Source organism: Stegodyphus dumicola, chromosome 4 (genome assembly GCF_044657685.1).
Source record: "Stegodyphus dumicola isolate Sdum_Otavi_A_Nest chromosome 4, ASM4465768v1".
Taxonomy (NCBI): Eukaryota; Metazoa; Arthropoda; class Arachnida; order Araneae; family Eresidae; genus Stegodyphus; species Stegodyphus dumicola.
The window spans coordinates 39,382,305-39,398,574 of NC_140771.1; the positions used below are offsets into that span (position 1 = coordinate 39,382,305).

The following is a 16,270-nucleotide window of genomic DNA, read 5'->3' on the forward strand; positions in this document are numbered from 1 at the left end:
ACTATCAGAGCACCCATCTCAGGCTGCACAATAAACGACTTAGGGCTTCGTATGCTGTGGTAAGTGATTAACGTATTTATATTGTAGGGATTTATATTTATTTTAAAAAACATGTTTTTTAATACAATAAAAAGTTTAATTTTAAACATTCCTATAAGCCTTCATTAGCCAAATTGCCAGTGCCAGGATATTTAAATTTTGTAGCGCGCGTGGAGAAATGCAAATTACTACTTTGAAGGAAGTATTTAAAAGCCGAGTTTCAGTGGGAAGGAGAAGAGAGTTCGGATACAGTCGCCACCTCTGCCGTAGATACGTTTGCTTATTGCTGATTCACGTGGCTTAATTACTTGCTGCAACTAGTTTCGAAGGGGGTTTAAGTAACGGAATCTCGTTGAGCCCTGTAGTGTAGTTCTATTACTTGTTAATATCTTCAAACTTTTAGTTTCGTTATCTAATTTTCAGTTACCGCCTAAGCAAAGGCGAAGTTTGTTAGCGTCGAGTTAGCGCATTGTAAATTTTATAAAGGGTACTTGAACCCTTCGCTTGTGCAGTTACTACTATTCCAGGTTTCACACGGAAGTATATCTACTGGATTTTACAATATAAATCTATATATACATATATTTTATATTACAATATAAATCTATATATGCATATATTTTATATTACAATATAAATCTTTTATATTACATTATAAATATTGCAATATATATACATATATATATATATATATATATATATATATATAGACTTATATTACAATATAAATCTATATATACATATATTTTGAATTATATTGTAAATTTCATTTCTTAATCTTATGCATGCAATTATTAAACAATGTTAATTTAAGTATTAAGAATGAGTATTACAGATATAATTAATATTTATTTTAACACCCATTTTGTGATATGAAAGATTGCTCATAATGATGCATGTTTCATTACATGTTTGTAATGAAAATGTTATGTACATGTTTCATTATTCCAGACTTCCTAACAGATGTGTCGCAAAACGCCAGGAAAAACGTAATAAATTGTATTTACATAACTATGACTTTTATGCCACATAAAATTTTAATTACCTGTTCTAAATTTTATTGTATATTTAATAAAAAAACCGCTAACGCAGTCTACTGTGCGAAAGAGTGTAGCAGTTGCCAACACCTATAAAAATATTTTTTTGGTTATTATATATTACTATTGGCTTTTAGTTCTCATTTCTGTTGAAAAATATCAGAAATTCTTGCACTGTCTGGCTAATGAGTACTGAAGCTGCGTCTGAATGTTCATAACCTGCCGTCTCTTTTGAAAACGGAGATTACAGATATACAAATTACAGATTACAATACAAAACCAAAATAACAATACCGAAATAAAATGGCTAAAACAGCATGAGTCAAAGCAAAATTAAAAATAGAGTGTGGTTGTGTATTTTCTTGATGAGGATACAAAGAATACATTTGAAAATTAAGAAAACTATGCTCCATATAGGAAATGACATACATAGAAAAAATTTTAATTTAACCTGACAAAATTATGACGAGTTTATCCACCCAAAAGGCCGGATGTTTGTTTCGTAAGCATTTGTCAGGAATGGCTGAAAGCATTTATCCGCCGTATCACCGAGAGCACTGCCCAGGGTGCACCGAAAGACGTAGACTGATATTAAACCACAAGAAAGGGATAAAGATAAAGATAAGCAACTAAAGCTTATATGTTATTCCATCTGAAACCCTAAAGTTGAGAATAGGCGTCAGCCTTCGGTAATCATTACATCCCTCATGGGGAAAATTTGTTAAGGTAACATTCATAATAATCATTTCTGTATTTAAAAATAAATAATTTCACCATTCTGTTATCAATATTTATGTATCACACCCCATGAACTAAATGGTCGGACATTCACTGTTTTTGCAAGCATACTTAACAACATAGTAAAGAATTTTAATAGCATCCCAGTAACTTATCCAGTGTATTTATGTTCTAAGGTCGGTTTGAATAAAATGGTTTAGTTAAAGTTTTCCTTGACTCTGTTGTTACTTTCAAGAGTAGAGATTACTGGCTTCAGGTGCGTTAGGAGTTTTGGATTAACTTTTACTAGATCAAGAAAAACCCACTTGGTTTTTGCAACTTAATAATCCTGCAACAAAAGAAGATAATTTTGGCCACATTAAGAATTACTTTGTTTTATGTAACAATTCTGAAAAAACAGCATCTCTCTTTTGGAGCAACAGCAATAACAGAAAAAAAATTTAAATCTGTATAAATATGTGAAAAGTATGAACACTACGACAGTGCATTGCACACAAGTAAAGAGAAAACGCCTTTATTCTTTCAAAACTTTCATTTCTAAATATATCTTTTTTTCTTGTTTTATACTCGACTCGCATTTTTAGGAGTTTTCAATTTACGAACTATTCATTTTAATGAATCATGATCTTGATCCTGCATAATTTATGGTTTTCTAATAACATTCTCATTTGTGAACTTTCAGCTTTTTTCAACCTAGTCACGGCCTTAATTAGCTTTTGAAAACGAGAGTAAACAATAAAAAAATGAACTCGGTTATTCGAATATTGATTGATTTTAAGAATAAGTTAACATTTGTACGTTATTTTAATTTTGCATGAGTTTTAGAAATAAACATTTGCTGAAACACGTATATCATCGCCCATCACAAATATTTTAGTAGCAAAGGAAATTTGCCTATTTCTCTTAGTAATTACTTACATGTTGTTCAATAGTAAAATAAGAAATTAAAGCATAGTCTTTACTGAACTATAATTCATTAGCCAACAAATACGTAAAGAAACAGGTGTTCTTATTTGTTTCTCTCACAAGAATTAGTGTTAGATTGCAGTTTTTTAAAAGGTTAAAGCAGATTTCTTACTTTTTTCCCCGAAATCAGTTATTTCATCTCGAACTCAATTTTTAATAATGATAATTGTTTTTACACTTTTAAATTTACTTTTATGAAAATGAATCCGTTTTCAGTTTTTCTTGAATGTAGGGATTAAATTTACTTATAAAGTCTGAAAAAAGTAATTTCTCTTCAGTAGCTTATTAAATTTAATCATGGATTTAATTTACAATTGGGCGTTTGTTTCTATCACGTAATTTACCAAAGGAAAATTTAAATTACGTTAGCGAAATTGAAATATGAATTATTTCAAAGTTATTTCGTCGCATCTGTAGCGTTAATCAAATAGTATACCTAGGTAGAGAGTATTTTTTTGAGTTCTAACAATGTTATGCATTACGCAAAAATTATTTTATTATAAAATTTTATAACTTATAGGCTGAATAAAATGCACAATTTCTTTTAGTAATATTTCCAGTGGAATTGTAAACATGTCTCTAAGCAAATGTTCGTTGAAAATATATAAATGCTGTAATATTTTCTTATATTTATTAAGAAGTGTTTTTCAACGTAAAGATGAAATGCATTTAGAATTCAAAAAGCCGTTCGTAATCAACTTTTCGAACGCATAACACTTCAAGAATAAAGAATGCATCATAATAGTTCTTGAAGTTGTTGAGCAATGTCAGTCAGGGTTTAAAAATGGAAAAAAAGAAAGAAAATGTTATCAACAGAATTTATCACAAGACTAATATGAAAGAAAGAAATTTCTTAAATTGTTCTATAGTTTCTTCTATAGTTTTTTATTTTTCTCAGAATGGCAATGGATCAATTTGCAAAATAAACGTTACAAAATAAAGAGGAAATAATTTTGTGTGCTTTGTCAGAATGGAACTTTTTCATAGAGTGAAATATACTTATTAATACTTAAAAAGCACGTGTTACATTTTTACCATAGTAAAAATAATAACAACTTGTTTTGTGCTTTAAAATTCGTGAAGTAGTTTTTTCTACTGTAAAAATGAAATAATGTCTATATTAATATCAGTAGAAATCATAGCTATGTCGTACACTTACTGTAACCGGAAGTATGTATTTTAAGCATATGTATATATGTTTAAAATTAAATTTTGTTTATATTTAAAAACTGTGAAACACATTCGTGCATGATACAACATTCCTACTCATAATACGGTGAGTACCATGAATTCAACCTCTTATATATGCTTATAAAAATTACTTTTTGTTCTGTTACATAAATTTACCATTTGCCAATGAAAGCCAAAGAAATGACAATATTTAAATGACTGTATTTGAATAAAGAAAGAAAGAAATTTTTCATTCCGAAACTGAATAATTTTTTTCATTTAGAAATTCACTTATAGAATAAACTGTCAAACCAAACCTTTATAACTTTTCAAAACTACATTACGCTGCCGAAACATATATATATAAAATATGTATATAGAGAGAGGGAGAGAAAAAAGGAATAACCCAACACTGTTAAAATTATATTTGAAGTAAAACCTTCTTTGAACTCTACTGAAAAGGACATTTGTTATCAACTGACATTTCATATAAGTATATGTCCCCCAAATCATTTTAATGATAGCTATAAAAGCGAGAAAAAAATTACAACAGTATATTGTACATCCAATATTAAGAAAATGGAAGACTTCATCAACATGCAAGAAAATCACCATAAAATGAGATAACATTACAACAAAATATCTCACCAGGTTGTACACAATATTTATTAATACTAGCTAAAATTATCTACATTTAAAGGAAATGAGTCTCGCATCCAGAATATCCGAAATAATTAATTAAACAATATTCATATTTTCCACTGCTTTATAATTAACAATAGATATGTAATTCAATATAATAATAATTATGTCTTTATTCGCCACATAAATATAGACCTCACTGATATATTTTCAATGATTTTTAATATAAGCTTTTCTTAGATTATATGTATTTATGTAGATTATATGTATATATGTACAGATTATATGTATTTATGTAGATTATATGTATTTATATATATATAAAGATAAAACTAAATGCATGAAATAATAACAAAGATTACATATTTAATGAAAACTCTGAATGGTAATATTTAAAAGGTTGAGTTTTACAAGCTACGAAATATATATTTTTTTAAAGTTTTGCAAGATTTTAAGAAAAGCAAATAAGGATAAATCTCCATATTATGCGTATAATTTTCAGTATACTTATATATTTATTAAAGAAACAATTATAATGTAAGTCGTCTGTAACGAAATATACTAATATTTGTAATATGATATTTAGAATTTGTCTGCTGTAAAGATAAGTTTTATCTAGACATTAGTTTGTAAATTAGTCACATTACCAACAATGTAATTACGTAGGCCGTGAAGTGGCCCAAATTCTTCAGAGTTGAAGTATTGTTTCCTGGTCAGAAATGATAGACAACTGCTACATTAAATTTGCAATCCAAATGTACAATGAATGAGAAATAGAAAGAGAAAAAACGGGCTTTCTCAATTATAACAAAAGGAAAGGTTGCAGAGATATCTGAAATAAATACATTTCCTTTTTACTTAATACTAGGCCCAAGTTGTGGTTACTATATTTAGTGATTAAAACACAGAGAGAATTTTAGCGTATATTTAGGCATTCATAATGTAAGAATCCATACTTCAAGTTTAATTTTTACCCCAAAACTTATCATAAATGCTTAAATATCAGCTAAAATCCAGTTATTTCTAAAATATATTACATCTCTGGAAACATATAAAATTATTTTTATAATAAATTTTAAAATTTAAATTACGAAACTTTAGCTGCCTTTTGTCTAAACATTTAACTAAACCAAAAGTCCTTTATCCGTTTATAAGGTATTTATCCAAATGATGTTTACCGGATTCGCTAGACTAATTAATACTAATTAAAATGCCCACAAAAAAACAAAATTTATTTCTGCAAGTTATTTCAAGCTTTTGTAAATTCACGCAATGTTTATATACATGAATGAATCTAACTGTTACAAAACCTAATAGATTTACGCACTAATAAAGGGATAATTGTAACTGTGTTTTATCTTCTGCTGAATTAGTAAACTTGTCTATAATTCATGCAGTTGAAATTTTTGCTATCTTTGATAGTAACAGCAGATACGATTGAAAAATGCACAAATCGTCATTGATACAAAAGCCAGATATCACGATATTTATTAAACATTTATAGATGTTTTATTGATTTGGATGCACTAGTCCCGCTTTTCACGTACACATGATCATTTCCAAAAAGATTAATCTAAAAATTACGAAATGAAAGAATCAGAAAGGGAAAAAAATTGTTACATTATTTGACACGGCATATTTAAATTAAAAAATTGTAATTAAATTTTTCTGTTCAGAGTGGAAATCATAAACTAGCTTATAGATTATCAGCTTTGTAATCTGAAGCTTAATTTGTTAAGCAGTTTTGCGCTTTTGTATGTATACGTAGTTTTTGAGTTATTTTTAATGTTTTCGAAATTTTCAACTCAGTATGGTCTTCTACTGAATGAACTCAAGTCAGCATGTGTGCATTTATACAGGCAACTACCAAAAGTAACTGAAATTTATCTTATGGTAAATGTAAAAGTATGAAAGAAAGATGCAACAAAGGCTTATGTATTTCATTTTAAGTTTTATAAAAACATGAGAAGAAACTTTTTTGCCTTAAATATCTACAAAATATATCCTATTACTCTTCGGAATGGAAATGAAATTCAGTGAACTAAAACAGTAAATTTACAATTTTGGACATTACTTTCGTCAAATTGCTCAACATTTTAAGAAATAGATTAAATAAAATTTCAAAGAAATATGTTAAATAAAATTTCAACTAACAGATAAATGTCAACCAAAATGTTCGTATTCGTGTTTTGTTTGAATATTACCTTCTAATCAACACCCTGTTAGATTTTTAATGTAATCAAACAAATACGTCATGTTATTTTACCTGTTAGTCGAGTAATATTTTACATGTATTAAATTATAACGGTTTTGAGAAAAATCTTACAACTTGTCCCTTATTACAAAATTTTCCCGCAAAATTTACGTTTGAAACTTGTGAGATATGTGTAAAGAAACTCGTCTACTGAAACTAACGTGCTTCAAATAGACCGCTAGGAGTCTTTTCCAAGCCAGCTGAGTGCATAACTCCCAGAAGTCAGCGCGCGCGATGTGGATGATCCCTCCCCTCAACCGCTCCACGGATGGTGTGTTCGCCCCACCGGCTCTTTGGCATTTACCTTACCGTCACCTCTAGGTCAAGGCCAGCCTACTTCCTCCTTCATTTTAATATTGTTCATGAATTTAGGATCGTAATTTACCACAGAAAAAAATTCCCGCACTTGTCAGTTTAGCGTTTTAATTTAATATAGCTTAGTAGTACCAAACGTGTTTCCCTAAGCATAGAAAAGTCGATGCTACACTTACCTTTGCGAAGGAAATGCGTGTCAGTCCTTCAGATGGAGTTTCTTCCGACAGTCGGCCGTTTGTGTTTATTATAGCAAATAACGCCTTGCAATAAGAGAGTGTTTCGCCAAGCGCACAGCGGCGATCGCTCACTTTTTCGTAAGTTGTAGAAGGGGGGAGGGGCTGGCAGTTGTAGTTAAGCGTTTATAACCGTCGCCCTACCAGTACATTGGCCTTCCCTGACTCAGAACAGCGCATCGATTTTTACCGACGTCTACCGAATGTTGAGGATCCAATGTTTGGATGAGGGAACGCCATCTATCGGCTTGCTTGAGAGCTACGAAGTTCCATCAAGTAAAGAGTGTTCAGTAGTTTTTAACTTTGATTTAAAACTATTCTTTCTCGAAAACTAGTTATGGAATTTGTTAGAGCTTCAGTTATTCCACTTGAATAAATGATTGAATAATAGCACATCAGAATCCGATACAACTTCAAAAATATTTTCGAAAACTGTCAGAAGTGTCGTCTTTAGCAAAACATTGCTTTGTTTGCTATGTTATGATTAATATTTACTTCGTTACGATATCTTTAGAAAGCTGGAAGTATTGTATTTTAAAAGTGTGTTTGTAACTTATGGGTTACCGATAAAGCTAGTCGGATAAATCTTATTACATAAAAAAGGATATTTGTGTTGTAAACTAAAAATAATTCCAAATAGTTTTTTTTTTTTTTTTTTTTTTTTTTTTTTTTTTTTTTTTATAATTCATTTAAGCTTTGAAATAAAAATAAAAATGAATAATATATTTTAATACATTTAAAAGTTAAATACATACTATATTACGGCATTTATCCCTGTAACTCTTTGTTTCATTTATTCCAATTTGCACATTGTGGGTGTAAATTTTGTTAAGGTAATCGGTGCTCCGGCTAAGTATAAGACTCGCTTTGAAATTAAACGTTTTGAACAACAAACCAAAATTTCGGTGAAATCCACCGCATAACCTATAATAATCATGAAAAGGTCTGCATAAAGTGACAATGCAGTGAATAAATAGCACTGGAAATTAAGATAAAGGACGGAATAAGCACAAAATGAAATATATTAGTCGTTTAGATGATATTCCTGAACATTATGTTGTGAGTTCCATGATTTATATTTGTTAACGATATTCAGCAGCCATTGTTTTCTGTTATTTTAGACGGAGTTTTGTTTTTGTAGTTTGGCAACAGTAAGAAAGACTAGAATAATATTTTGATTTCCTTAAGTGTGTAAGCATATTAAAGTTTGGCTTTCTTAAGCAAGAAAATATAATTGTCTATTTAAAATATTTCTTTTCAAATGTTATAGAATGGTGTCAGATTTAATTTAAAGGCGAGAACAACTGAATGAAATAATATTATGTGAAGAATTTGCTGAAGAGCCTGGTGGTTAACTTCTCTTGCAAGAGACTACAATATGTGATATCACATTATCATAACTGTTTTAGCTCACTAACTGCCAGGAATTAGGCACTAATAGTGCACTTAATAGTGCACAGAATTTCTAAAAATGCCATGAAAAGGTATTTCCCTCATCATAATTTTAAAACGCACCTGACGGTTAATATTTGAGGTCAATTGTCTTTGAGTATATTTATTACCTTAATAATTTAGACACATTTCAAGATGCACGTATATATAATTAAAGGAATTCAGAAAAATATTTTTGCACGCACATATATAGCTTGTACGACTGGAGAATTTTGATCAGCTGATATAATATTATTATATATTTAACTGCTTAAATTATGAAATAGTTTTCTTCATTTCCTTTTCTATTTCCAAAGGCTTCCGAATTGAATTACAGAGCAGTTTTACAACTTCCGTATTAAATGAAGTTAGGCTTGCGCCAAAAGTCGAATATTCAGAAAATGTTATAAATTTTTCATTTTCCATAGAAACCTGTATGCATATCATTTGTGTCCAATTTGCATTAATCATTCTTGGTGCGTCGATCATAGAGAGTAATTGTAATGGAAAGCTCATTCAGCTTACTTGCTAAGTTAAAAAAAGAAAAAAAAATCATATTAGACTACTCACATGTTCTAGCCATTTTTGAGACATCGTTACCAAATTTCGTTCATTTAAAATTCCAAAGTCCAAAATTAGCATGCATTTTCATTATTAAGCTATGATTTAGCAACCCAAATTAAATTATTTTCTTGAAATATAAGAAACAAAACTTGAGATTTACCCCACTTTAACACTAATTTGATCTGCTTTCAGTGAGGTACTTTCCCTTAGTTTAACGAAAATAAACTTTTACCTGAGAGCGCCTCTGTAAACCTCCAGCTTCCCTTAACTAATGAAAACAATGATTTTTCTTTTCAGCGAGCAATATTCGTTTGTACCTTCTGAAATAACAAACTCTGCTATCACTGTAAACATAACTTTTGTTGAACAAATGTACTAAATGTTGTAAGTATCTTTCTTACTCTTCACACTAACATTTTCTTTTACTCGAGGTAGCGTATTTTTTTATTTATTTTAAATCTATATTGCCTCTCAGAATAAAATTGACAGTTACTTAGTTATTTTTTAACCTATGTGATGACATGTAAATTTAAATATCCAAACAAGCATAAAAGAAGTAAAGCATATAAAAAGCTGACATTAAAAAAATAAACTTAAAAGAGAACTTATGTATTTTTAATATAATTTTAGACTCTGAATAAATAATAAATGGGAGCCTTAGAATCATGTATCAGTTACCAATTCTTCGTAAATATTACTTTTTATCGCAGACTAGGTTACATATATATGTGCCTATGATAAAAGACAATACTTACGAAAATTACTATATATATATATATATGTATTACTCATATATATATATATATATTGTATACATATATGTATTTATGTATTACTCATATATATATATTAGATACATATTTTATACATATATAAATCAGGAAAGCACCACATACTCATGCCGTTTTTTGGAAACATTCGAGACAGTTTCCAAAAAACAGAAATGAGTAAGTGAACTTTAGGAAGCTTAAGATTGTACCGGGGGATTTACCAAGCTAATGATGACCCATTAAAAACACATTGAAGGCACATTCTCAGATATTTAAGGTAATAATAGCAAGCCTGTTGTCCTCATGAAAATGTCAAAGACACGAAAGAGAGGTTCTTTGAAGTCGCGCGACGTGACCGTGGATAGCGTTGTGATGTAAAAGTGCAGTTGCTAGACGTTAGTTAACTTAATACGGCAATTTATTTCCCGCTATATGTGATTTCTGAGTGATGTTTTCGTGGAGAACATCTTCAACGAGTCTAATTCATAGTAATAAATAAGTGAAATTAATAAATAAGTCTAATTCATAGTAAATAGTGAAAAGAAGAAACCCCATACAGTCGAAGTACCATTTTATTAACCTTGACCACTTTTTTCATACTACATGTTTAGTGAAACCATTTTCTAAGAACGAGGGATCAATGCAAACACGGAAAAAACCGGGACGAACAGCAGCCAATCCCATTGCAAATTTTAACAAAATTTCTGCCTGCACTGACAAGAGTAAGTGTACTTTACTACGTGTACAAGCGCGCATTTGAATCTATCAACTTCCCAGTTTGGGCAATATTTATACAATGGAAACGGTGGGAAATAGGCAGAAAGCCAATATTAGTCACTGATGGGCTGTTTACATATGATGTCCACCTCCAGTGAGATGGTTTTCTGAACTCTGAAAATATGCAATGCTGGTCAACTGTCAACATTTATGCCGTCGCCCAGAAGACTCAACAATAATTATTTGTAATATCCCATCGGATCTTACATCGACGTTAAACCGCAACCAATTATTTAGAAAGAAGAATGAAGTTTATGCATTTCTGCGATAGATAAAGTGCATATTTCTTGTTTACTTAGCTGATAAAAGGATAACCAGGATGTTTATTTCGCAAAACATCATCAGGATGAATCTGCCAAACTTCTAGTAATTTTACAAATGAATCTAACACTTATGTATTTTAATTAAATGTGCTTGGATTTAATGTTTAGCAAAGTTCTCGAGATTATAAACAGTTCGAAGTGAAAAGAATAGGCAGTTTTTTAATATCAGCCTAATAAATCATCCAAAAATTATACATGAGCAACAGATAAGAAAAAATTAAAAAAATTCTTTGATTCTTACACTTAAAGCCAACATCTATTAATAACTAAAACTACAAATAACTTTAAAATATAAGGCAGAATATAGTGATTTGTTTGACAATGATTTAATATTTATGATTTAAATTGACAAGGATTTATTTATTATTTAATATAAATAACTTAATAATTACTTCAAAATAATATTAAATTTAAAATTTTAAAGATGAATTTAATTTTGATGATATTATAGATTAGTTCGCAATAATTAATCATTTATTTGTTTGCATTAAATTTCATTTAAATTTATTAACTTTAAATTTGCTTTTTGCGAATAGAAAATGTTTGTTAAATATAACTTCATAATTATTTATTATTTAATATAAATAACTTATTTATTATTTAATATAATAACTTAATAATATTTACTATAAATAACTTAAAAGTCTTAAAATATTTAATTACATAATTGTTTAATATAAAACATTTTATTACAAAGAAAAATCAACATTGTTTGTTTTTCGTTTCTTTTGACTTAAAATGACACAGTGTGCTTTAAAATGTATCAGCAATTTATCAATTAGAAGAGAAACACGTCAATTTTAAAGTTAAAACTAGGCAAGAATATGGCAGTCTTATCTTGTCCTATAGATTGGATAAAATCTGTCAATCAGCTTTTATCTTTAAAAATATTTTACTCCTGAGGAAGACAGAGCGTTGTCTGGTCACCCTCGAAACTGGAAAAGATTTATTCAAATATATGTCAAACTAGGTTTTTTTCTGTCTAATATTAAATGCATCAGTCTATTGAATGTGTGACGAAGACATTCAGACGCTTCTACTGCTTTTGCAAAAGACAGAGGATTTTTCTTTAAATCATTTTCGATGCGTCTTCATCATTATTATCGACTCAAATTTTGTTGTTCATTCTTAAATACTTTCCAATTCTACTATCATTTAAGTTTTATCGATGCCCATAAATTTCTCAAAATGAATCGATCTAACTCAAATAATAGTTTATTCTTCATTGTGCACTATTTTTTTTTATTATTCTTCAGTTTCAGTTCAGAATAAATAACACATGCTTTTTTGAACAAATCTAAATGTTCACTTTAACAGCATTTCTCCATGATCAAATGAGCATATTAATAGCATCAACTAAGTATATGTGTAAGCATATAGTACGTCTCACCTCCTAGAAACTGATTTGTTACACTCACAGTTTATAGTTATCTTCCTACGTGTTTGCAAATTTGGAGACTGAAGGTGACTTTAGTTGTCAAATCTCATCTGTTTTACTCAGAATCTGCAAGTTAAGAGGGTCTGAAGTGGAGGAATTAAATCATTTGGCATTTCTTTCCTTCCAGTTTCGTACTAAAATTTGAAGAAATTTCAAAAATACGTTTGAACCAAGAACAAATTTCATTTTGTTACTCTACTTAAGGTTCATTGATTAGAGGTCTTTGGAGCAACAAAGGCTCTATGATTTACATAAGATTGAACAGGATAATTTTCTGTCATCGGCATTAAAATCCAGCTTGATCATTGAATGCCTCTGCATATAAGCCCTCATCATCGTATAGTTTATGTTTAAAATATGAAGTTTGTTCAGAGCTCATTACGGAAAGGGGTCGAAATTTCAAAGGAATTTGCAGTCTAAAGATTTCATCTTACAATTTACACATTCAAGAGGTCATTATGCTATTAAAATTATTGAAGAATGTTGACTGAAGTTTGCAGTGCTCAGGAAATAGAGTGTTAAATAATTTAGACAATGTAAAATTCCTTTCAGCAGTATAATATATACTTCACTAAAGTTTTCTTACAAAGATATGATTCTTGCCAAACAAGTAAGTATAGGTGCAAGGTGTAAGCAAAGGTGACATATTGATATAAATTTAGAGAGAAGCAGAAGAATGTTACAAGGCACCTAGACAAATGTAAAACGTCACTATTGCAACATCCACATACAACAGAATAATATTAAAACTAAATATCATGATTTCGATTCTCAGAGAATTTGTGGCTAGAACAGTGTTTTATGTAAGAAATAAAAAAACAGGTACAAATATAAGTGGGTGGAGCAACCAGGATTTCACCGTAAGTTTCACAGGTATAATCGCGCCGTATTATTTGTGCAGCTCCGCTCCAATTTTGAGAAGGAACAACATGAAAGGCTGATTCAAAGGTCTACTATCCTTTTTCTCCTACATTCAACCACTCGAGAGGACTTTCGCTTTCCCGCGTTTTATACATGATATGATCTGGCGTAGTTTCCATAAAGTTGTTTAAGTTTCTTAATACAGGAGACACTTAGTGCTTCTGTTCTTAGTTACTCTCAGTACGTTTATATCTAAGGGCTGAATCACTTCACTTACAGTATTTCCTTTATCTAATTTATTATCCTTTACATAATTTGTCCTGCTTTCTTTCTTGAAATAAATTCAGAATTGTGGATTTGCTGCCATAATATGCCGCATAAGATTTATTTTGCAATGTTTCATTACTTTATTCCATTTAATATATTAATCTAAAGTGACACATACGTTTCTGTCTTTAAATTTCCAAAAAAGAGAAAAGAATGTGGTGCAATAATATTCCACGAAGAGACTGGTCGCCATCTGCAAGAAGTGTTGTGCGTGATAAACATAGAATTTGAATGTAAATAGAATTATCATAAAACAGTGTTTTATGATTCTGATAAAATTTGGTATGAAAGGCTTTTTATAAGCATTTATAAACAACTCTATGGTTAGTTACTTAAATCAGTCAGATTTCTTTTTAAATTATGTGTGCTGCGTTCAGATGCATGAGTTATGTAAATTTAATCATAAATTTGATTCTGATTAGATCTCAGTGTTTCTTAGTTTTTGCTGTATTGAAGAGAATGTTTTAGAAATTAATTATTGGTGTATTAAGACTCTTCAAAATAGTGTTTATTATTAAGATTTGGTTTATTTGAATCTGCTCATGCCCTTTATGTTTCTGAAAATGAAATAAAAAAACTAATATCATGCTTATTAATTATGATGGTACATTTCTAACCTAGGTAATAATAGGTCTTGGATGTAGTAAATAGAATTATTATAAAATGTTTTATATTTCTTGTAAAATCTGGATATTAAGGCCTTAATAACACGATGCTGCAATTATTCGTTTAATTGAATAAGGTTCTTTGAAATTGGATTTTTTATTTTCAAATGCTTGATTTATGTGAATTTAATAACATATTTGATTCTACAACGATATGAGTGTTTCAGGTTTTTGTTATGTTGAAGAAAATGTTTTGGAAATTAGTTAATTAATTCTCTTTCAAATGATGTAGTTATTGTTAAAATTTGGTGTATATGAGTCTATTCATAACGATTACAGTTCTGAAAATGAAATCACAAAACTAATATTCTCCTTATTTATGATCATGATGGTATATTTTTACATAGGTAATAAGAAACTTTGGATGTAAATATAATTATTATAAAAATATATTTTATGATTTTTTGTAAAATTTGGATATTTATGCCCTTTATAGCATTTAAAACAATGCAGCGATTATTTGTTTAAATCAATAAAGTTCTTTTCAAATGTATTTTGCATGATCAAGGCTATACTTTATGTAAATTTTATCACAAGTTTCAATCTGATATAATCTGGAAATTATGTAGTTTTGTTTTGGATATTCAATCTGATATAATCTGGGAATTATGTAGTTTTGTTACTATGATTAGTTTATGTGAATCTACTCTTGCATATTGTTTCTGAAAAGAACATCAGAAAAGAAAATACCTACCTATTTATAATCTTCTAACATAAATACTGTGGTAAATGTATCTTTCCCGCAGAATTATTTCTTATCTAAATGGTATAAGCTCTTTCATTTATGTTAAAAATTTATATTATATTATTGTTTATTAGTAAGACAATGAATATTTCTAAAAATCATATATACTAAAAATATCTTGGAATACATAAATTGACATGGAAATATAAATTACGTGAATGTTATTAACAGAATATTTGTTGTTTGAATGCCAACCTTAACGTCAGGAATTTCATAAGCATTAAATAAATAAAACTATAACTAAATATAATCAATAAGACTAATTAAAGGTGTTTGTAATTTTATATAACGGGTGGCCATAATTAAACTGAAAATTCTCACAGTGTTCTGTAGCGCGATCTGTTTTCGAGAATGACGCCACATTTTGTAGGAAGATTAAACAAGACGGGGACGAAGGATTCCGCGAAAAAAAAAATAGTTCCAAAAATCACCGCTTAGGGGAATATTTGGCGCTGTGTAATAGAAAATAGAGTGTTAACAAATGCAAATCAATACGGAAATTACCTTTTATTTTGCATTCAAATGAGGTTCAATGTAGCTGCTATTGTTGTGGAACACATATTGCATTCTGTGCACAGTAGGCACAACAGGAGAAAGTAACATGTCTGCAGGAATCTCCCGTACAGTCCGTGATATGTTATCCTTCAACGTAGCCAGGTCCTGGACCACTCCTTGATAGACCTTAGACTTAAGGTAACCCCACAGCCAGAAGTCGCATGGGGTAAGATCAGGCGACCGAGGTGGCCATGCAGTTGCAAAGTAGCGGCTAATGACTTTTTCTGTTGTGAATTTTTGTCGTAGCATCTGTTGCACCCGTGCAGCAACGTGTGGAGGGGCTCCATCTTGCATGATAATGATTTCCCTCAGGCATTGTCTTTGCTGAAGTGCCGGAATGACAAAGCTGTTCAACATGTGGCGATATTTCTCTCCGGTAACAGAACAGGTTTCCGGTCCTGTAGGGGTAATGTTCTCATA

The 16,270-nt window shown here is 29.7% G+C and overlaps 1 protein-coding gene across 1 annotated transcript in view; it reads right to left on the reverse strand.

Annotated features, from left to right (window-relative positions):
* LOC118195957 (complexin-like) overlaps positions 1-7,539 on the reverse strand; it is a 980,726-nt gene extending 973,187 nt beyond the window's left edge. The window contains exon 1 of the mRNA XM_085814740.1: positions 7,338-7,539. The gene's annotated coding sequence lies outside the window, so the exon portion shown is untranslated. The remainder of the gene's footprint in view (positions 1-7,337) is intronic.
* Between the last annotated feature and the right edge of the window lie 8,731 nt (positions 7,540-16,270).